Consider the following 22008-nt stretch of genomic DNA (forward strand, 5'->3'; position numbering starts at 1 on the left):
CATCCCTCCTTGCCCAGGGGCCTTTCCTCTTTGAGGAGCTCCCTGCCTGGAGGTCCCGCAGGCTCTGAAAGTGGAGGACTGAAGGCTTTGCTGAGAGGTCAGGACAGAACCTTTGGTGTGGGAAGCCATCTGTATGGAAGCAGCTAATGCTTCGGGATAAGGTGAGCAAGGAAGGGATGGAGGAAGACAGAGGGGCCGGGAGTGGGAGTCAAGCAAGGAGAGTGACTTGTGGTTCACTCCGTCTTGAGCCTAGAGGGCAGACAGCCCATTGCTCTTTCTAAAACTCTGGTCTAGAGCAAGGGTAGGACTTGCCTGTGAGTCCAGTTTGGTTCTTGATGGCCTACAAGCCATCTAATGACTTTATGGCCATACCTCACTTATTTAATCTCTGACTTAAAGTGTGTACATTTACCTCCCACACAACTCTGAGAAAGAGATCTGTGTCTTACAAGGAGGAAGAGACCAGGAGCCCGTGTTTGTTACTCCCCAGGCTCTGGGCTGGGGGTCACATATCTCCTGTCTCCTATAATCATAACCACCCTGCAAGTCAGACATTTTTACATATGTGAAAACTCAGGTTAACTAGCCTTTCCAACATGGTGTTAGAGATTTGGGCTGTCCATTACTCATCTCTCGTGACTGCCTTGTTGTTAATCCCTAGGTAGACGGAACCAAATTGGACAAACATAGAGGCTTTGATAAAACAACAGTGTCCAGCAAGTCTCCAAGGACAGGGCCCCAGGCAAAGCTGAGCTGGGGGAATGGACACAGACCCACTTTCCATTCCAAACCTAGCCTGGACTTGCTTTAGACCTGGAGTCAGCGACCCACCCCCAGCGTCAGTGACCTGGGGAACCGTAGATCTGCCTCACTTGGTTCCTCAGGGGGATTTGGACCCCATGAGTCTGAGCCTCTGGGCTGTGCTTTCTCTCCTCTGCCTGCCCCGTGGTCGCCAGCATGACAGTGTGACCCCTCTACAGCCAGCCTGGTGCTGTCCTCTTTGGACTTGATGCTTCTACAGAAATGTCCAGGATACACTGCATGTCAAGCTGAAAACACCATCCTGAAAAGGCATCTTTGCATATCAATAAAAATATTTAAAGAACAAAGTTAGAGAAAGGGAAAATACACTTTGGAAATATTAATATGTAATGAGCTAGACAAATAGTGTGTTTGGAGCCGTCTCTGCCAATCTGTTTAATCAACGTAGAGGAGAAAAACAGGTGACTCAAGCCAACATTTTTACTTGGCACTTGAACTAAATCACTTGGAGCAGTTCTGATGAGCCTATTTTTATGGGAAAAGAGCACAACAATTTTGGAAGAGAAAAGAGCAATCTTCATACCAACAAGTGAATTTGTCTGTGTTCATGTATCTGTCTCTACATGGTTTGATTTTTGCTTTGAACTCTGGTGTTGGCTCCCTGATATCAAAACACTGGCCATTATTTTGGGGGTTGTACACAGCGAACTTGAGCATGGTAGCTTTTCTTAGTAAACAAATGTTACCACCCTCAGCCAGTAGGTGTCACTGTTCATTTACCATAAACCATCCCAGAAAGCCAAGCAAGTGCTTCAGCTAAAATAACAAGCATGTTTTCTGGAAATAAAATAACCAGTAAGTACTGGGAAAGGATTATTTTCTTTCACAGGTGTCTCCAAATCAAAGCTGAAGTGTGAACAACAATTCACTCTTTCTATGGCCTCCCACGTAGTATTTGCTTCTAGAACTTTAGCGCCCTTGTAAGAATTCCTTCTAACCTGTATCTGTGGCTCAGAATCTAACTTCCTGACCCTATAAGCATTTGGTGATGGATTTTACTTATAAAGTACATTGGCATTTGCAGATATAGGCAATGGAATGTTCTAGTATTTCAGCCCAAACCAGACAATGATGCCTCCCGCTGCCTGGATAGAAATACACAAATCACGGATACTTAAAAAAAAAAAAAAAAATCATTAAAGCAAGTCTCTAAAAATATGTTGAATGCAAACACATCATTTTCACCATGGATATAGGATTATATATTCACATAGTAACCACTCAATAAATGAGTATATGTAATGAAAATGATGGCATCGATCCCTTATGGCGCATAATGCATCAGACGCGGAGCTAATGTGCTTTGCAGACCTATCTCACTTATCTCCTTTCTGCCATGCCCATTTTACATATAGTGAAACGGAGGCTTGAGAAGGACGTGATGTCCTGAGCCGTGCTGGTAGGCAGGGATTGACCTTGGGCTGACCCAGATGACGTCAACCCCAGAGCCCGAGTTCCTCACCACCACACAGATGACCTCTCCTCTGACTTTTGTAAGGAAAAGAACTTGATTCAGTTTGCACCCAAACCAGGAAAATGCAAAGTGGACCTGAGTTCTAGTTCTAGCTCCTGCACTTAGGCTCCCCCGCCCTGGGGGGTTTGCTCCCCCTTCCCTGAATTCCACCAACTCCAGCGTCACCTGGGAGAGCAGTGCCTACCAGAGGGACTGCTCTAGGGATTAGAAATGATGTCTTTACAAAAGTTCCTAGCAGGGCCTGGCATCTAAGAGACAGGATGCATTTTAAAATAAAGTCGGTAATATTCCATTGTGTATATGGACCACATCTTTATCTGTTTGTCTGTTGAAGGGCATTGTGGCTCTTTCCACAGTTTGGCTATTGTGGACATTGCTGCTATGAACGTGGGGTGCACATGCCCCTTCTTTTCACTATGCCAGTATCTTTGGGATAAATATCTCATATTTTTTCAGCCATCAGAAAGGATGAACACCCACCATTCGCATCGGCATGGATGGAACTGGAGGGGATTATGCTGAGTGAAGTAAGTCAAGCAGAGAAAGACAATTATCATATGGTTTCATTTATATGTGGAACATAAGGAACAGCACAGAGGACATGAGGAGAAAGGAGGGAAAAATGAAGGGGGCAAAAGAAGAGGGGGAGAAGAACCATGAGGCACTACGGACTCTGGGAAACAAACTGAGGGTTTCAGAGGGTGGGGGGGTGGGAGGGGGGCGGGCCCAGTAATGGGCATTAAGGAGGGCATGGATTGCTTGGAGCTCTGGGAGTTAGATGCCAACAACGAATCATGGAACACTACACCAAAAACTAATGATGTCTTGTATGGTGGCTAATATAACATAATAAAATTAAAAAAATAAAGTCAGTAAATAAGTAATTCTAGGTGTGCAGCAGACAGCCTTCTCTCAGATGTATATAGTGAGAAGCTGGTGTTCGTCTCCAGCAGTTCTCAAAGATGGAAACGCTCAGCTTCCACCACTGACACTAAGGAGCATTTAGGGAAACCTTTGCCATTTAATGACGATGTCTGTTTGAGTCTCTAAAGACCTAAGGGGGTTTTATTTATTTATTTATTTTTTTAAAAGATTTTATTTATTTATTTGACAGACAGAGATCACAAGGAGGCAGAGAGAGAGAAGGAGGAAGCAGGCACCCTGCGGAGCAGAGAGCCCGATGTGGGGCTTGATCCCAGGACCCTGGGATCATGACCTGAGCCGAAGGCAGAGGCTTTAACCCACTGAGCCACCCAGGCAGCCCATAAGGGGGTTTTAGAAATCTGAAGTTTTGGGCAGAAAAGAGATAGAAAAAATGACCTTCTCTTGGAAACTGTGGGTGGCTTAGCAACATTAGTCTAAGTACAAAGAGCAGAGAGGATACTCTATGCACCACCAAGCAATGTGACCACAGAAGAGCCTGGAAGGGAAAAGAGCTTCACCCCTGCACCAAACCAAGAGGACAGCTACCATTGTTGTGCACTGTGCTACCCACTTTATGCACATTTCTTTTAACCTTCACATTTCTATAAAGGTAGCTAAAGAAGCACCTCTATGTGTGGATAGGTTAGTTTCCAGAAAGTTCTAAGGCTGCTTTGTTTACATGTTTAAAGCCACAGTATACAAATTACTACAAATGTCAATTGTTGGTGCTAGGCAGAGCTGATGGGGCTCTTGATATGATGACTGGTTTTATTTTTGAAATTAATATCTTGATTTTTACAAAAGAGGGAACTAAAGCTCAGAGAGATTAAGTTACATGGCCATGGTAACGTAACTGAAGAGAGAATGTGAACCCAGATATATTGATATGCTAGGTTTTAAGTGTGTGTTTTTTTTTAATTTTGCCACATTAAATAATGTGCTATAGAATTCATGATTTTCTTCAACACTAGAGTTGTAAATCCACTCACTGAAATTCTTACTTTTCTGAAATTTGTTTTCCCTGCTAATTTTAATTTTATACTCGAGACCTTGAAGATGGGAGGAACCAAAGGATAGTCATTGGGAAGAACATACATAGAGAACAGGAGGTCTCCTTTTCCTGGTGCTTTTGGGTGATGGTAGAAAATAATCTGAATTTCGTCTGGATGAGCCTTTACCCCCTGCAGCTCAGGGGAAGCCCGGACCTCCTGCGCCACAACCAGGAGGAGTCCAGGCATTACTTCTTGCTATTTTGAATGAACACATATGTTGGGCACTTAAGTAGTATTTCAAACATACTAACTTCTCAGCATATATGGAGGTACTCAGGATACTCTGAATAGCACAAATCAGTCCTTTCTAAACAATTAACTAGGGCGCCTAGATGGCTCAGTCCGTTAAGCGTCTGCCTTTGGCTCAGGTCATGATCCCAGGGTCTTGGGATGGAGCCCCGCATCAGGCTCCTGGCTCAGCGCGGAGCCTGCTTCTTCCTCTCCCTCTGCCCCCACTTGTGTTCCCTCTCTCGCCCTGTCTTTCTCTGTCAAATAAATAAATAAAATCTTTTAAAAAACCATCATCAACAACAACAACAAAACCCAAAATAAAACAAAACAAAAAAACCCAATTAAGTAGTAGGTGCAGAATTTCCTTCCAAAAGTCGCAGAGAAGTGGTCAGGAGGGAATGGAGTATTGGCAGTTATGCCCAGAGTTGAACGACTTGCTGGGGTTGTAACCGATGCCCTGAGCCCATGCAGTGATGGCAATTAATCACTAAAAATTAAGAAGGCTCAGCATGGGGGGCGCTTAGAGAATATGTCGTAACTTCTACTGATGACATTCCTTTTTCCCTGCAGAAGGAGGCAGGAGGCCCCTGACACCACAAGACAGAGATAGACCAGAACATTAAATTTACCTTGTGGTCCCGTTTCCACCCCTGGTTGTCGCATACTGTTCTAAAGGGACCACATTAGATATTCGGGGAGAAATTAAAGCATGCATACAGTTAGCAGAAGACCTTACACGGGGTCTACACAGAACAAACCAAGTAAGGAGTAAAGAAGTGAAAATTTTAAGTGCATTTCTTGAAATGATAGATGATCTGGTTTATTCTGTATACAGTATAGGCAGAGATCTACTATCAGTGGTGTTGAAAAGATTCTTCTTATATTCTCAGCCAGCAGAGTGGCTATGATGTGGGATAAAGACTTTAGAATTTAGTGAACTTGAGAAGTACAGAAGTTTGATAAAGAGGAGCAACTTTGACTCTTTTGGACTTTCCATATAGGGTTTCTGTTAAAAGATCATCACTGTAGAAACATAGACAGTAAAGGAAAGTATTTTCCAGGTTTTATTCCAAAGACTAGTTGAGATAACTGGTGGGGGGTCCACATCGAAGACACTAACCAATGATTCCATCTTAGTTCACCAGTTGAAGGCAAAACAACAACATTCCAAGCCAAACAAACAAAAAACCAAGAGAACAAAAATAAAAATAAAATCCCAAGGAAATTAAACTGATGTCCTTCTCCTCTCTTTCTTTGATGAATGCCTGTATTCCTTTATATACCTTTTTCTGTTTATTCCCCATTGTCTTGTTTCTTTACTATTCTCCTTTGCTCTATACTGAGAAAACTATGGAAAAGGAAGAAATTGAAGAAGGAAGAAAGGAAGGGAGGGATTGTGGGAGGAAGGAGATAAAGATGTCCAGTAGGCAAAGGACATATACATTTTTAAAGATTTTATTTATTTATTTATTTGACAGAGAGATAGAGAGTAGCACAAGGAGGCAGAGAGGCAGAGCGGCAGGCGGAGGGAGAGGGAGAAGCAGGCTCTCTGCTGAGCAGGGAGCCTGATGTGGGGCTCGATCCCATGACCCTGGGATCATGACCTGAGCTGAAGGCAGCAGCTTAACCGACGGAGCCCCCCAGGTGCCCCAAATGATGTATATTTTTAAAGCTACTTCCAGGCTGGCAAATTCCAGATGAGAAGTCACGTCCTGGCCTTGCATTCCAGACGCCCATGAATCAGCAGGGACCACGCCAATGATCGCGATGCCAGCGACGGCCCCTTCTAGTGCAGCCGATGTCAACTGCCACATCACTCACAGCACGCGGACCACAATATGAGACAAGCCGGGCATGCATTCAGACATTTTATTTGTGGCTTTTAGAAAACATTTATATTTTCAATAAATCCACTCCCATCTCCGTATTGTATTAGGTGAGAAATGGTCTGACAACGGAGGGCCTTGATTCATCAAGAGCAGCGGCGCTCTCAGAACAGACCTGACAGGGGCAATGGGTTTGGGGATATCTGCTTCCTTAATTTATGACATCCTCGCATGGGTTTGGTCTGACATCCTCATCTGAGAAAAACCTGCCCCCCGCAAATGAACAGTGGGGCATTTGAGTCCATTCTTCTGGAATCTGAAGGGTTATCATCCTGCTTTTACCTCGCTTGCCCGTGTACCAGCTGTCGGCAGCGAGCGGAGAGCGGATAGCGGCTGATGGATATTTTGTAACTTTCAGCTTCCGCGGGAATAACAGGGAGGTGAGCGCTGTGATTCAGTTACGCCTTGTAACCCTCTGAATCATATCTGGGAAACCTTGTACACTTATCCATGCATGAAGAACACTTATTTGGGTTCAGAATAGTCTGCGTTTGTCAAGCTCCAGAATGTGGATGACAAAGCATATCTTAAAATCCCTTGATTTGGGGCTAGTGACAAGTAAAACATTTGCAGGTTTAGATTCCTCGCCAGTCCTGGGCTGGATTCATGAAGTTTGCTGGTCTCGGGTTAAAGTTGCCTCTTCGGAGAGGGCTTCTCTGACTTCCCTCGTGAGAGCACCCCCCTGTCTCCCCGCGGAGAGACATCCTTTAGAGGATGTTAACTTGTCACCACCATTGGGCTGGAGGAAGGCAGGGGCTTTGGGTTTTGTTATTGTGTATCTATTGACTAGAAAAGTACCCAATACAGGCAGTGCTGAGGAAATAACAGTTGAATGAATGAATGAATACAATTTTTATTATTAAATTTGTTTTTCTAATGATGTACTATATGCTGGCTAATTGAACTAAGTAACTAACTAACTAAAATTATTTATTTATTTGTTTTTTTTGGTTTGCAAGTTTACAGACCAGAAGCACACAAGCCAGACATGTGCCCTGAGGAAACGTGACGGTGCCGTGCAGACTGGGGTCCAGCTCGGAGCACCTGCCAGGACTCTGCTAACTCCCCGGAGAGTCATCACTGCGCTCTGGCCACATCTGGTACCAAAATAAGGAGTGCAGGGTTTGGAGAGGATTTAGACAGACCTACTGAAAATCGCCAAAGTCACGCAGGAATTCCAGGACCTAGGAATGAATACGACTTATTCCGGAGTAGCTGGAGGGGCTGTTCTGCATCTAAATTTTGAAGCGACAATTGTGAAGTGATGGGAAGAACTTCCTTGTTAAAAATGCTCTGAAGAGTGGGACCAGGCCATGGAGGGCGATTATGGACATTCCTTTGTCTCTAAGGATTTAAGAAAGAGGTGGTGAATTCCCATATTTACATCACGCCTAGGGGTTTCCTCCATGTCTGTGAATCTTCGTGGAGGAGCCACATTCACTGAACATCTATCTACTGAAGTACGGACTCCTCTGTCACGCACTCACTCGCTCTCACACCTACACACACACGTGCACAGACATGCGTGCGTGCACACTCATGCCCGTCCCCCACCCCCCCATACACATTAAAGACAAGAGGAGACCGCATCCCAGAGAGCTTAACAACACAACTGTTTCCCCTGCTGGTGGGTGGCAGAGGTGGGACTCAGACACAAGCTGGTTTGACGACAGGGTCCAGTGTTCTTATAACACTGTGGTTCTCCATTTCATGCCTTGGCTTTATCTCACATCAAAACGTGGTGGGGCACCTGGGTGGCTCAGTGGGTTAAGCCTCTGCCTTCGGCTTGGGTCATGATCCCAGGGCCCTGGGATCGAGCCCCGCATCGGGCTCTCTGCTCAGCAGGGAGCCTCTTTCCCCCTCTCTCTCTGCCTGCCTCTCTGCCTACTTGTGATCTCTGTCAAATAAATTAAAAAAAAAAGGGGCCTCTGAAATGTTACCATTGCATACATTAAAATATTACATGAAATTCTATAGTTCTTCTTATTCTTGTCTATCATCGTCCTTCATAAAAAGAACCCAATGGCTTACTCAAGAGGCTCTGGGAGGAGCTGAAGGGAGAGACGGCTTAGGTCTGTGGTTCAGTCTGTACCCAAGGATAGTCTCAAAGTCTCTCGACTGCCCTCATCTTTTGAGATCAGAGTCCACGGACAGATTCAGTTGACTCCCTTTTCATTTTCGACAGACCAGACCATGGCCACTCCCCTGTCAGACATGGCAAGGTGTCTCATCGCCTTCTGAAGGAAGTCAATGGTTGCAACCGCATTTGGAACCGTTGTGTTCATAAAGAATTCTGAGGAGACTAATTTGTCCAAACACTCTAGGTTTTGTGCTTTATAAAGTACAGTCTGATCATATAGAATATAAATTAGACCCATTAGCTGCATTAATCTCCTCATATTTATATGGTGCCCTGCTCCTCAGGAGATGAGGAATTTTTAAACCCGTCCTGGTGGGCGCACAGGACTTCTGTGGGCTGCAGTGGTCTGCCCCACCATCTTTCTGGAGACAAGTCCCCAGTGTCACAAGTGGGTAGGGATGACAGTAATGTGTTCCCAAGTTGGATGCCAAGGGGGAGTTAATGAGAAGTGACATCTATCCAGGTAATTAATGAAGAGTCTGAAAACAAGCTGTTGGGGTCTAAAAGTCATGTGAGACAGGAGAGGAACATTAAAAAGAAAACAAATGCTAAAAAGGAAGACAAGACAAAGGGATTATTACAAATGAAGAGAGAAAAATGAAATGTCCACTGCCTCTAAGTATCCAAGGTGGGGGCAGGGCTTAGAAGTTGAATAAGCTACCCAAGGTCTCCAGCAGACAGAAGGTGCAGTTGGGAGAGAATTTGGATAGGACTGATTCAGCAAACCTCTTCTTTTTTTTTTTTTAAATTTCCTCCGAATTCCTGAAAAAGCCACAGAATTTATGAGGCAATATTGTAAGTCTATTTCTTGTCTAAGTTGCTAATAATTAGTAATTATTCCATGAAATCTGACATGTGAAACAGAATTACAAGATATTTTGAGATACGGACGTAAGCTAGCCATCATCTGTCTATGTATCTATTATCCCTCAGTCATCGATCATTTCTCGGTCTGAAGGACAAAGTCACTTAGCTTCTGCCATTCTCTACATCTAGGCACTTGGTGAGACTGGAGGTATTCAAATTGGTATGTAAAGTCCTCCATCATAATCACATTAACAATGTCATCAAATAATAAACTGTAAGGCTTTCAACAAGTCCCACATCTCATTTGCAGTGCTCAGATTTTGCATCATCTGTGAGAGGTTTGTGTTGGCTTCTCTGGCACGTCAAGCAAACCACAGATGTCTAGGCACTCCTTCGGACCAAGATAAATGCCATCTGTCCACCCGAAAGCAGAAGTTTCCACCACTGGAGAGAAGTTCTTGGTTTGGGAAAGAGCTCGGGAGGTCCCAGCGGAGGGTGACATGCCCATCATCGCAGAGGGGATTTGCTGGCAGCCTGAGGGGCCTTCAGAGAGCTCGGGAGGAAAGGCTCTGCGATCATTATACTCTGGTACTTGTACTATGGGGCGCATTTCCTCAAAATCGTTAAGTCTCGATCCCAGCGCAACATAGGCAAAGTTCTTCCTTTCCTAATATTCTGGATGAAATACACCAATAATTGCCTTTTAGAAGGATCCAGCCCTTTATCAAAGGACTCCAGCATTTCCCCTAATGGAGAATGCTGTCATCGTGGAATCTCCTGCTGGGGGCAGAGGTGATCGGCAGGGAGGGACAGAGGGGCTGTGCTGGCCGCCGTGTCTGGAGAAGGGATGGAGCCCTGTGAATCACAGGGCTCTGCTGCCTTCATCAGCCGCACCAGCATCAAAGGAAGACAGATGGCAATTGCAGGTGACCCCTTTCTGGACGGCAGCCAGAGAGGTCACTGAGCCTTCTTCTGTGTCTAAGTGTGCTGCACTGTGGCTGTGTTGAGTCACTTGGAGGGTCTGCTGTGTTCTGTGTTTTCCCCACTCATCTGAAGGGTGATTCTTTATCAGTGGTTCCTACCTTGCTCCAGAGCCTGTGGGTCACATGTATGAAGGCTCACGATAAAATGCACATTTGCACTTTTTGCTCTCTTTTATTTTCCTGCCCGAGTACGTCCACCTTTGAAAACTCTGTCATTTTGTGTGTATTCACACACGTGTACATGCACATACGTAAACCCATGCTCTTTATAGGCAGATGACTGTGTTCTGCTAACCAGGCTCCAAGCACGAGCTGACCCATGGTTAGGGGTGCCTGGCTTCTCCCCACCTTCTTCCTCATGGCCAGGCCTACGTGTTTGCCCCAAGACCGGAAGGACGGCGGATCTCTTCAGGTTAGCTGGTTTAAGAAGGGGTGCAGCTTTGCTCATGATCGGGAGATCATTTAACATGCGCCTTAAGTGATACTTCTCTCAGGTAGGACACCTGCAGATGGCACCTTTGCTCAAACATGCCTTGAGATATATACCTTCCCCTTAATGCTCTGATCACCAACATCACACTGCGTAGGCTACACACATTTGTATAGCCTTGTATGACATTTGTGGTGTTGCTCATTTGCTAATTCGCTCATTTACAAATCCACCCACCGGATATTTATGAAGTGCAGATATGTCCCCAGAGCTGGGCGAGGTGCTGGGATACAGCAGAAACAAGGCAAGCAAGGCTCCTGCCCTCAGGGAGCTGACCACCAGGTGCTGGCTAGTTGACGGATCATTACAATAAAATGGTGTGGGGAGTGCCGCTGTTGTGTGGGCGTGGGAAGCCGGATGCAGTGGGTGAGAGCAGCAGCACGCAAGGGTGAGAGACGGACCGAGTGTGCCAACTGGTTGGTTGGGCGGGGCTGATTCCTGGAGCCGAGACGTCAGGGTGAGCCGAGTGTCAGCACAGAGCTGCCCGTAGGCTCTGGTGGCTTGTGGGAGGATGGTGGGAGGGTTGTGGCTACATCTCCTGACAGGAGGCTACTGAGATGGTTCAGGTGGGAGATGCTGAGCAGAGTAGGGATGGAGGAGACAGGGTGCAGGCAAGAAAACGACCTGTGTGATGAAATTGGGAGAGTGTGAATGTGGAGGGTGAGCATCGGGGGGCAGCCGTAGTCCCTGCCAGGTCTCAGCTCTGGGCGACAGTCGTCTCATAGGGAAAGGGGGTCCAGGAGGAGGCACTGGCCTGCAGGTATGTGGGAGGAAGGAGAGTTCTGGACTTATTCTGTGGGCCTCTTCTTCAGGAATGCAGAACCGTCCCCTAGCAAGGACAGGTGTTTGAGTAACTGGAAATATCCATGGCTCCGGGCAGCTATCAGCAGAAAGCTGCATTTTAATTCCTGTCAGGAACTGTGAGGGGTCTGAAGTCTGGCCCTCCTTGGAAACTAACCAGTTAGCCTACCTCGGCTGCACGGATCACAGCAGAAGAGAAGAGACTCCCGGGTCAGAGACAAAGGACCATGGATGCTTCACAGGGGTATCTTTTTTCTTGTGCTGATCTCCCCGGTTCCAATTCTCCCCGGGTGCTGTGAGGTAGGCCAGGTGGCACCTACATGGGCAGTGGGTTATTACAGGGGGAAAACCCTAAGCTTAGAAAATCCAAAATCTTTAATAATAGGCAGTGAGCAGGCCTGCTCTTGTCTCCAGAGGGAGATGTGATCTTTATTGCAAGCAAACTTACCGTTTGCTCTGGAGGGGGACAGTATAACTTCCAAGGCTGGTCTCTGTACCAATATCCTTGGAAAGCTAGTCTACAACACGAGTTGCCACGGCCTCTTCTTGCAAATCATGCAGAAATGTGATAGACCCTTGGAGATTTCTGTCCCCGGGCCCTTATTCCCTTCTACCTTTGTATCCTAGCTTCCTTTGCAGTAGGAGGGTAAACCAGAAGACCAGTAAGAACTCTCTTTCTCTTTTCAGAACAGGTTGCTCAAGCCTGTGGGGAGGGACTGATGGCGGGGAGAGAAAGAGTAGCCTTTTGCTGCCGTGTGGAGGAGCTGGGGCCTTCTCCCAGCAGCTCAAGGATCTGTTATGCACAGTTCTGGCTCTGTCTGTTCCTGTTCAGAGTCTATATTCCCCTAACCCCTTTCCTACAAATGACCATCAGCTAAATCAGGACTTATCGGAGAGCGTGGCTGATTGACCATCCTGCTCCACATGGAGCTGGCCTTAGCTTTGATATCTGAACTATGTAGGAGAGCCACTGCAAAAAAAAAAAAAAAAAAAAAAAAAAAAAAAAAAAAAAAAAATGCTTCAGAGCCTGGGTTAGTAATTTAGGCGAAGTAGTTAAAGTCCGAGGTCCCTCTGGGATTTTCCTGTGGGCCCCATCAGTTAGCAGCTAATTGGAAATTGGAGCCCAAATGCTGGGAGCAGGGGGTCTTTGCCAGATGACTCTCATCTTTAGTGTCATCCATCAGCAACCCAGAATCCAGATAGCACGCTGAGGAGGGTGCCCCAGATGGGGTTCTCACTCTGGCTGGCATGTCACTGAGTCCCCAGGCCTCCGATCCCTCATCTCTTAAATCGGTGATCTGTTCCAGAGGATGTCTAGCGTCCCTTCTAGCTGTGACTCTGAATCAATGAGATGCAGCTGCGTGAAACCATGACAATGACATTACTGATACCAGGCAGTGATGGCCTGAGGATGCTGTGGACTTGGACAGGCACCTCAGTTGCCCACCTCTGGTCTCCCACAGGCACCTGTGACCCTCATTGGGTCAAAAGTATCACTGCCAAGGGCCCTTACACAAATGACCTTGGATCTGGGGCATGGCGAGAAGACTTTCAAGGGGTTCCCAAGTGCAACGAGTTTCAGAGCCTCCCTTTCTGTGTCTACTGGATCCTGGCCTCATGCGGGCTTTCCTTTTCCACATTCCTCCTTTAGAAATAGCCTTTCTTCTACTTTACACGAGCAAGACACCCTTCACCCTCCACAGTCTCACTAGTCGGTGAAAAAAATCTGCCAGGCACCAAGCAAGGATAATTCTAAAATCTATTTTGGGAAAAGCTTCCTTGAGGAAAAAATCAAGCAGGAAAGACCCACCTTAGGATTTGAGGTCTTCTAGAAACTGCAGTTCAAGATGAAGTAGGTGACATATATGGGGAATTTTGTCCCTCATTGGGATATTCTACAATCAGATACATTGTAGAATGCGGGCAGTGGGAATGATAGCAGGTTTTGCTCAATTTTTGTTTAATGGTTGAACCTTTTCTTTCTCCTGTTGTTAGTAAGTGTGCTGCTCTTGGGGAAGGACCTACGTGAAAAGAGAAAATGGCTCACAGGCACGAAAGCTGAAGTGATGTCCTTTCTTGTATAGAATGCAAGCAATTATGACTGGCCAGCCCCAATACTCATTCCTGGGGTGTAACATTAACTGGAAAGACAGAAATTTTGAACAGCTGAAACAGCTCATTCTCTTAAATGTAACTTAAATATATTCAGGGGCCATCAAATTTTTTACATGTTGTATTCAATCAAATCTGCAGATAAAAATTTCACTTAGTTTAACATGCTTTATCTAATAAGGTAGTTAAAACCCATATTATTTTAAATCATACCATGAAATATTTATCCCAAGTACAGTCAATACTCATTGTATTTCATATTATGGTGCTTAACTTTTCCCACCTCCTATTCACAAAAAATTAAAATTATATGCTGGCTGCTGAATCAGAAATATACATATTTTTATATATGCATTCCCACATACACACATTCCTATGTGCCTTTCAACCTCTTTAAATATGAATAAGTATATATAAGTATATATATATGTATATAATATATATATAAGAATAAATAAGAATAAGTATGATTATTAATGGACTCCTTTCTGAATTATTGCACGTGACTCTTAATTATTCACAGATGCTTAACACCAGAATGTATTTAATGCACACGTAGACAATATCAGAGGACTCCAGGCCATCTCTGTTTCATAAATAACATGATTTCAGCTACTTGCAATATTCCTTTATTACAAATTAAGTAAAGAACAGATAGCATTTTTGTTTGTTTGTTTGTTTTTTTAAGATTTGAGAGATCACAAGTAGGCAGAGAGAGAGAAGGAGAAACAGGCTCCCTGCTGAGGAGAGAGTCCAATTCGGGGTTTAATCCCAGGACCTTGAGATCATGACCTGAGCCGAAGGCAGAGGCTTAACCCACTGAGCCACCCAGCTGCCCCAAGAACAGATAGTTTACTCCTATTTTTTAAGCATTATGAAATGGTCAGATCAACAAATTCTGTCATTCTGATCCCGAGTTTCATATGGACATCTGTTTCTTAGTGACATTCACAGTGTTCTCTGGAATTCACATCAGTCTGTTCATTTATATCAAAAAATAAATCCACTTGGCCTGAGTTTGTTGACTAGTTTGATGACAAGGACTGAGTCTGCCAAATATTCCCATCAAAAGATTTTATTGGCAAAGGTATATTAAAAATAACAATATTTAGCTTTTCTCAATCCTCTTTGAATATATTAAAGTAAACAAAGGATTTCTAAATTTACAAAATAAAGGTATAATTAATAGTTACTTGTTAGAGCTTCATAAAGCCTTTTTGAAATACTTCCCAGGAACTGAAAAAGTGAGTTGTTATGCTGGCTGGATAATGAATTCTTTTGTTTCTAATTGTTTGCTTCCAAAAATTTGAAAATTAAAAATAGTTTTTGATGATAGGCCACTATGTAATTTCTTGGCATATACTTGCAAATGAGCTTTTAAAAAAATGGAATGATACTGCTAGAAAACGACTTCTTCTATTATAATCTACCCAGAGGAACGTAGTTCTTTGGTGCACAGTGATAAAAATTAAATATAGAAAAATAACTTGTACTGAACTGTCCCTCATCCTAGTAGCTGGTAACATTCCTTCACGTCACTCAAATGTACATTCCCATTTTACTTTTTGTCTAATGAGTGTCCATCAAAAGGAATGTGTTTGTGTTGTTTTGATGAATTGTGTAGTACTAGTCATTTTAATGATAACTCAATTAGGAAAGAGAAGAACACTTGGAACCTCATGTTTTTTAAGAAATTTTAAAAATTTAGGGACATCTGAGTGGGTCAGTTGGAAGAGTGGTCAGTTAAGAATCTGCCTTTGGGGCGCCTGGGTGGCTCAGTGGGTTAAGCCGCTGCCTTAGGCTCAGGTCATGATCTCAGGGTCCTGGGATCGAGTCCCGCATCGGGCTCTCTGCTCAGCAAGAAGCCTGCTTCCCTCTCTCTCTCTCTCTCTCTGCCTGCCTCTCCGTCTACTTGTGATCTCTCTCTCTGTCAAATAAAAAAAAAAAAAAAAAAAAATCTTTAAAAAAAAAAAAAAAAAAAAGAATCTGCCTTTGGCTCAGGTCATGGTCCTGGATTGAGCTCCACATCTGGCTCCTTGCTCAGTGGGGAGCCTGCTTTTCCTTTTGCCTGCTGCTTCCCCTGCTGTGCTCTTTTTCTCTCTCTGATAAGTAAATAAAAAAGTAAAAAATATAAAAAAAGAAAGGAATTTAAAAAATTTAAAAATGTTGCCCATATTCTGGTAACACAGATACAGACCAGGTGATCCATAAAATATTTTCAAACATGTCGGGCATGTCAGGGACTGAGGAACGTGGAAGGGAATGCCAGGAGTGAAAGGTATGATACTCATTTCCCACTGGTAGAGAAGAACTTGTGCACATACTTATAAAATGGGAGATGTGGGTCCTGAGTTCCTATAGCATGTGGATTCTACTTCAGTTATCTAAAGGAGCACTATTTTACTTCTTGAAAAGAAAAGTTAGTATTTATATTTCAGAGATTTCATTTTTTTTAAAAAAACCTAAGGAAAAAATTTGTAGATTAACTTAGATGCTTGTGAGGAGGTACATAGCTGTCAAAATTTTGTATGGGGTTAGACAGGGAAAGTAGATTGAGGACCACTGCTTTGTCACTCCATTAGCAAATATTCTCTTCATTTGCTCTTTTGCTCAAGAGGTTGTGCTAGTCTGTTACTCCAGCTCAGCATTGCCATAAATCACTGGGGAAAGAAGACGTACTTAGAAGTTCACCTGAATTTCCCCATGTGCTCCTTCCCCTCTGCTATTATCCCAGGCAAACACCTGCTGTGCAGGGTTGAGGGGCTGGCCCCTGCTTGCCTCTTGTTACAGTGGTCACAGTGTCCCCCGCTTTTCTGCTTCTCACCTAGGCTCTCCTTGATGTTAGGACGACCTGACCTGCAGGAACTGGGCCTCAGTCCCTCCAGACAGCATCCTCTAATACTCAGCAGTCACAGACTGTTCTAGAATCAACACACATTGGGGCTTCTATTTCACTATATGTAACTGCAGAACAAGTCATCCTGTCTCCCTGAACTTCAATATTCTCATCTGTAAAGCAAGGATTTACATAACACCTTTAGCCTATCTTTGAGGGGCAGGGGCTGAAATAGGAAAAGAAAGCTCTTTGAAAACTCGAATGCATAATTATACAAGAGCTCTCTAAGCTCCTCTTAAATTGCTTGGCATGCTGAAGTAAATTCAGTAGCATTTTCTGTTGCAGATATATCTTTAAAAATCACAAAACAAAACAAAACAGAACACGAATCTGGCAAGCACCCCACCAAGGGTAACATGGTGTGCACATTTCTGGGAGATGGGGAGGCAGGCTGAAGAATATTAGGAGGAAGCTCACATTCTGGTTCTAATTTGCAGAAAGCCCTCATCTGGCATGTTCTCCTGCTCTCTTGTGCTCACGACAAAGAAATATAACCTTTGGCCAATTGCATTTTTGTTCCACTAGTAACTAGGTTAATGTGACCTGACAGGGCTGGAGGAGACAGTGCGGGAAGAAATACTATCTGTTCTTTTGTGCAGCTTGATATAACAAAGGTAAACTAGGTTGAGTATAAAGGTTTAAGTATAAAGTATAAAGAGATGATTTCACTACAAAGGATGTTGCAGGCTAGTATTTTATAAGCAACCTTTTTTGATATACATTATAGTTGGTTACATGCTCACTGCCAGAAAAATTGCCCAGAATAGTTGTACCTGATTTTAATCAATCCACACTTTTTACCATTCCTGTCTGGTATACAATAGTCCTGAATACGGGTTAGTGTGAAGGTAAATGAGGTAATTTTGTTAATGTTGTCTCATCAAAAGCATTGAGGTCTGACTTTTTACAAAAAGTTTTGCAAATATTAATATTTATAAATATATATTTATTCTCCTTATGATACAGAAGGGGTCTGTATCCTGTCTCCTGGGGTCTGCTCAGCACAGCAAGCAGTCTCAGCAGCCTTTGGGCTCACTGGGCACGAGCAAGAGGTCCCTGAGCTTGGTGGCAGTGCTAAATCAAATACAGGAGTGGTGCTTGTGTTACTGATAGTGGCTTACACAATCATGGTGGCTGAGTGGACTCTCCACGGGGACCTTAATCCTGGGCTGCAGGGTGGGTCTCCTGGAGAGAGGCTCCCTTTGACTTTTAACATGGATAAGATCGAAAAATGCAAGCTCAGCTGAGTTGGGATGGACCATATGTGAAAAAGAAGCATCATAATTCTGACGTCATGTATGTCTGCGTTAATAAGATGAAAATAATGCCTGACTCAAAACATTCATGTTATCTTGTATCTACTACCGTCACCTCAAGTGAGCTAGCATATGCTATACGCTTACCAGACAGCCTATTTCAGAAGTAGTTGTTACATGATTAATGAGTACATGATGTTTTTCCCGAAAATAGGAACACCAGTGTGACCACCACTTGTACATTGCTTTGACTATTTGATGGATAACCGTTCGCTTATTCCCCCTATAACGGACACAGTTATTAGATGGGTCTAAGTCTGTCCATATACTTCTAAATACAGAACTTATATGAAGATGCATGGAGTCAGGGCAAGTATAGCTAGGGTAGAGATGTGACATTCCTTGAGTTAGGGTACAGCCAAGTAAATGGAATACATCATCTGAAAAGTCCACACAGGGGGTTGGTCTGTCTTTGAAGTCTGTTGTCATATGGAATAGGCCATGTGTCAGCTTTCTCACAAACCTGTCTACGTGGGAAATCACAGTAAGCTGTACATACAGCATGTAGGGGGATGGCCCGCTTGGTATACACAGGATTGCTTGCTGTCATTCCCGCAGGAAGGGAGATGAGTGCCCGTAAGGGAAACAGGAAACTTCTCAATGAGGGCTTGTTAGAATCAGAAAGAAAAGAAAATAGAAAAATAAACCATGGATTTTTCTTTTTTTCAGGATTAGTACATTGGAACGTGCTGTGTAGATATTAGCTATCGGTCGGATCATCACACATGTAGCTCTTTGGAGTAATGCTGTCTATGTGTTAGCCTCGGAAAAGGAACGACGTACATTTCATTCAACTCACTGATGGACATTTTACAGAGCAGGACATACGTGGCCGTCTTGTTTAAGAAATAGAAGCACATGAAAGGCCAGGGTCTTCATGGTCTCAGCATTACGGTGAAATTCTTTATGGAATTTTTTGTTGTTTCAGTAATTTCAGATCAGGCTACAGTGGTTGATTGCTATAGACTTTTTTTTTTTTTTAAGTTGTGCTTCTTTCAGAGACAGAAGGAAGGTTAATCTCACTTTGTGAAAGAGAAAGAAAGGTGACTCTTGTTATTATAACAAAATGTAGCGGGTCCCCAGGTGTAATCTGGAGGAAAAGGAGACAAGGTCCTGTATAATGTCGCAGCTGAGAGGGAGCTGCCGCCAACGAGCTTCTCAGAAGAACAATGACTCATTACGCCCGGGCTCTGTAACAGATGCACGTCCCCCAACAACTGGCTTCCCTCCAAAACTGGGGAAGGAATAAAGAGGGCAGAGCCGGGAGGAGACTGCCAGAGACTCGCCTGATGGGGAGCCCTTCTAGTAGCATAGAGCAATCAGAAAAGTGCTTTGGAATCACAAAATCAAAAAACAAGTGTCAGCTGTGGGAGACGTAGAAATGCAAATAAGTACGAATGCAAATAGGACGGATAAATGAAAGTGTGCAATCACCCAGAGCTATGTTTACAACCCGGAGGCAACTCTGTCTGTAATTATCTGGGTACCATTAACTGCGTGGGAGCAGCTATCAAGGGGCACATAAAAGATACCACCTGAAGTTAAACATCTTCCCTTTCCGATGATAAAGAAAGATCTCTAAGAGTATTAAATCTACGCTGAACTAAATCAGTTTGTGCAGAAGGGCTGAAGTGTGCCTCCGGTAAAATAAAGAAGCCGCATTTTCATTATTTACTGCACATCTTAACATAATCCTAACTATTAACTAAAAAATAGATGATGGGAGATTTGGCCCCCCTGGACATGCACTGAAACCTCCCACATTGTCTGCTTGGACGCTCACAATCCCTTCCTGAGGTGGGGTCACGAGCTCTCACGGACTTGGTCACGGCTGCCCAACCAAAGGTACTCAAGCCGAGGTCTGAGCATCGGTATTCTGACCCTGAATTTTCCACGGCACCACTAGCTCCCCATCCACAGCGATTTTGCCCACCAGGGGACACATGACTGTGTTTGGAGACATATTTGGTTCTCAGCTAGGAGTTGCTACTGGTTTCTAGAGGGTAGAGGCCAGAAATGCTGGGAATCATTCTCCAGGTCAGAGGCTGCTCCCACAATGAAGAACCGTCTTGGCCAAAATGTTGGCAGTGCCTGAGCCCGAGGTGGAGAAGCTGGCATTACACCAGGGCTGCCACTGTGTAGGCAAAACCTCAAGATGGATAGAGGTGTTTGGGGAAGAGGCAGCTGCAGACCCAGAGTCCTTTCCAAGGGTCTGGCCATTGCTGGAAGTAAGAAAATTCCTGGTTCTACCTCATAGTCCGGGAGGCAAACGAGAGGTGAGGCACTGGAAATTCATAATATATCTGTCAGAAACACATTCTGAGATTGCTTGGATCTAAATTGCCCTTTCAAAACCCAAGAGAAATTTCCAGCGCCGCCCAAAGCTCTTGATGGCTCCCTAACACCATTCTGCACTGAAGTTAGAAAGTAGAATGGCTCTGGGTTTTCTGTGGGTTCTTTATTTGTCTTCTGGAATATTAAAGACCATCACTTCACAGAATACAAATCAGAGGCTAATGTGATAAGAGGCTGAATGGATGGCGTCTCCAGAAAACTTAAGACGGAAATGTCAGATGAAAGACAAAAAGAAAGATGGGATCACATCTGAAAAATCGCAGTGGTAAAGATGTAGAGGATTTTCCTAACAAAAGTGTTCTGAACTAAAAGCATCTCAGAGGGATTCTGAATTGAAACCAGCTAAACAGCATTGGGGATTTTGGGGTGAAGGTTAGTCAAGCAAAGTCAGGAAGGGCGTGAAGCCGGTAGAGCAGCGTGATAACTGGACCACCTCTGGAAGGGGCTGGATGGAGGTCCACGGAGGATGGGGCTGGGGGTGTAGCTCAGCAACCCCGGAGAGTCCCGGGGCTGAGTCATGAACTGTCAGGACTCCAGGGCCAGGAAGTGCTGAGAAGGTGGCAGCAGAGCGCCTGAAGGTTGACAGGCCCTAGGGCTCGCCATCTCACTTCCGGGCCTGCTGTCCCCAGCTCTCTGAGGAGAGTCACAGGGAAGAATGACCTCTCAGGGGAGTGGGTGAGACAGCAGACAGCCACGCCGATGAGTCTCTCATCTTCCACAGCGGCATCGACGGAGACGTCCCTCGTAGTCCCGTGAGATAAGGCCGGTGGGCTGATCAGTTTCATTTCCGTCGCAACCTTAATACACATACATGTGCCTGACTAGCCCTGAATTATCTGAAATTACCGCAGTCAGAAGAGAGGCCTTCTCAAAGTCTGTCAGAAGGATTTTTAATCATCTTTAAGTAAACTTCAATTTCTCTGAAATTGAAGGGGAATTATTTCTCCACTTCAAAATTCAGTAAGATTCACTGGAGGGACGATTACTGATAATAACAGATAGCCTTTATTCAAAACCACTCCTCCGGAGGATTTCAAATGTCCTGGGCTCTGTCTTCTTTGTGAACCCATACACCCACTTCGGCCCTAGTAGGTGAGTCCAATAAGGCCCTGAAGAGAATGCCAGGCTCCCCGTTGCCTGCTTGCAAGGGTGGGGGGGTGAGGGTGGGAGACTTACCCCACCATGGACTGGAGCTGTGGGGGCCATGGCCTGTTTACAGGTGGCGGTCCCCGGGAGCAGGGGTGGCTTTTGCTGGCTTGGACGGGGCCTGTGACCGAGTGGCTCCTTCCGTGGTTTCACTTCTATACAAACACCATTTGTGCCCATGGGATGAGGCCCCTGACATGCGGTCAGTGGAGATCAACGCTTAAGGGGAACAGCTGAGAAGGAGGAAAGGGGGCTTTGTCCCTCTTAAATCTGGAGACAATACACGCATGTCTACCTCTCTGCTGTCCCTTTAACAGGAGCTCCCTCTCATTTGATGCCAGGGGCCACCCTGCTAATGGGTGATTAATGTGTCTATTTTAGAGATGGGGAAATCGGGGCTCGGAATGTTTAACTGACCTGCTCAAGGTTGAGAAGATGGGGGTTTGGATCAGGGAGCTGAAGTCCTCTGATACCCGTGGTCCTTCCTGCACTAACGTGCCCCCGTGTGCAAGGGCACTGGCTGAATTTAAGAAGCAGCTAGTGGCACCAGGACGTGGAACGGGGGAGTGGCCA

General features: G+C 44.8%; 1 protein-coding gene across 6 annotated transcripts in view; it reads right to left on the reverse strand.

The window, feature by feature from the left end:
* Positions 1–22008, reverse strand: part of PRKN (parkin RBR E3 ubiquitin protein ligase) — a 1375032-nt gene that overhangs the window by 82225 nt on the left and 1270799 nt on the right. The window lies entirely within an intron of this gene.

Source organism: Lutra lutra, chromosome 6 (genome assembly GCF_902655055.1).
Source record: "Lutra lutra chromosome 6, mLutLut1.2, whole genome shotgun sequence".
Taxonomy (NCBI): domain Eukaryota; kingdom Metazoa; phylum Chordata; class Mammalia; order Carnivora; family Mustelidae; genus Lutra; species Lutra lutra.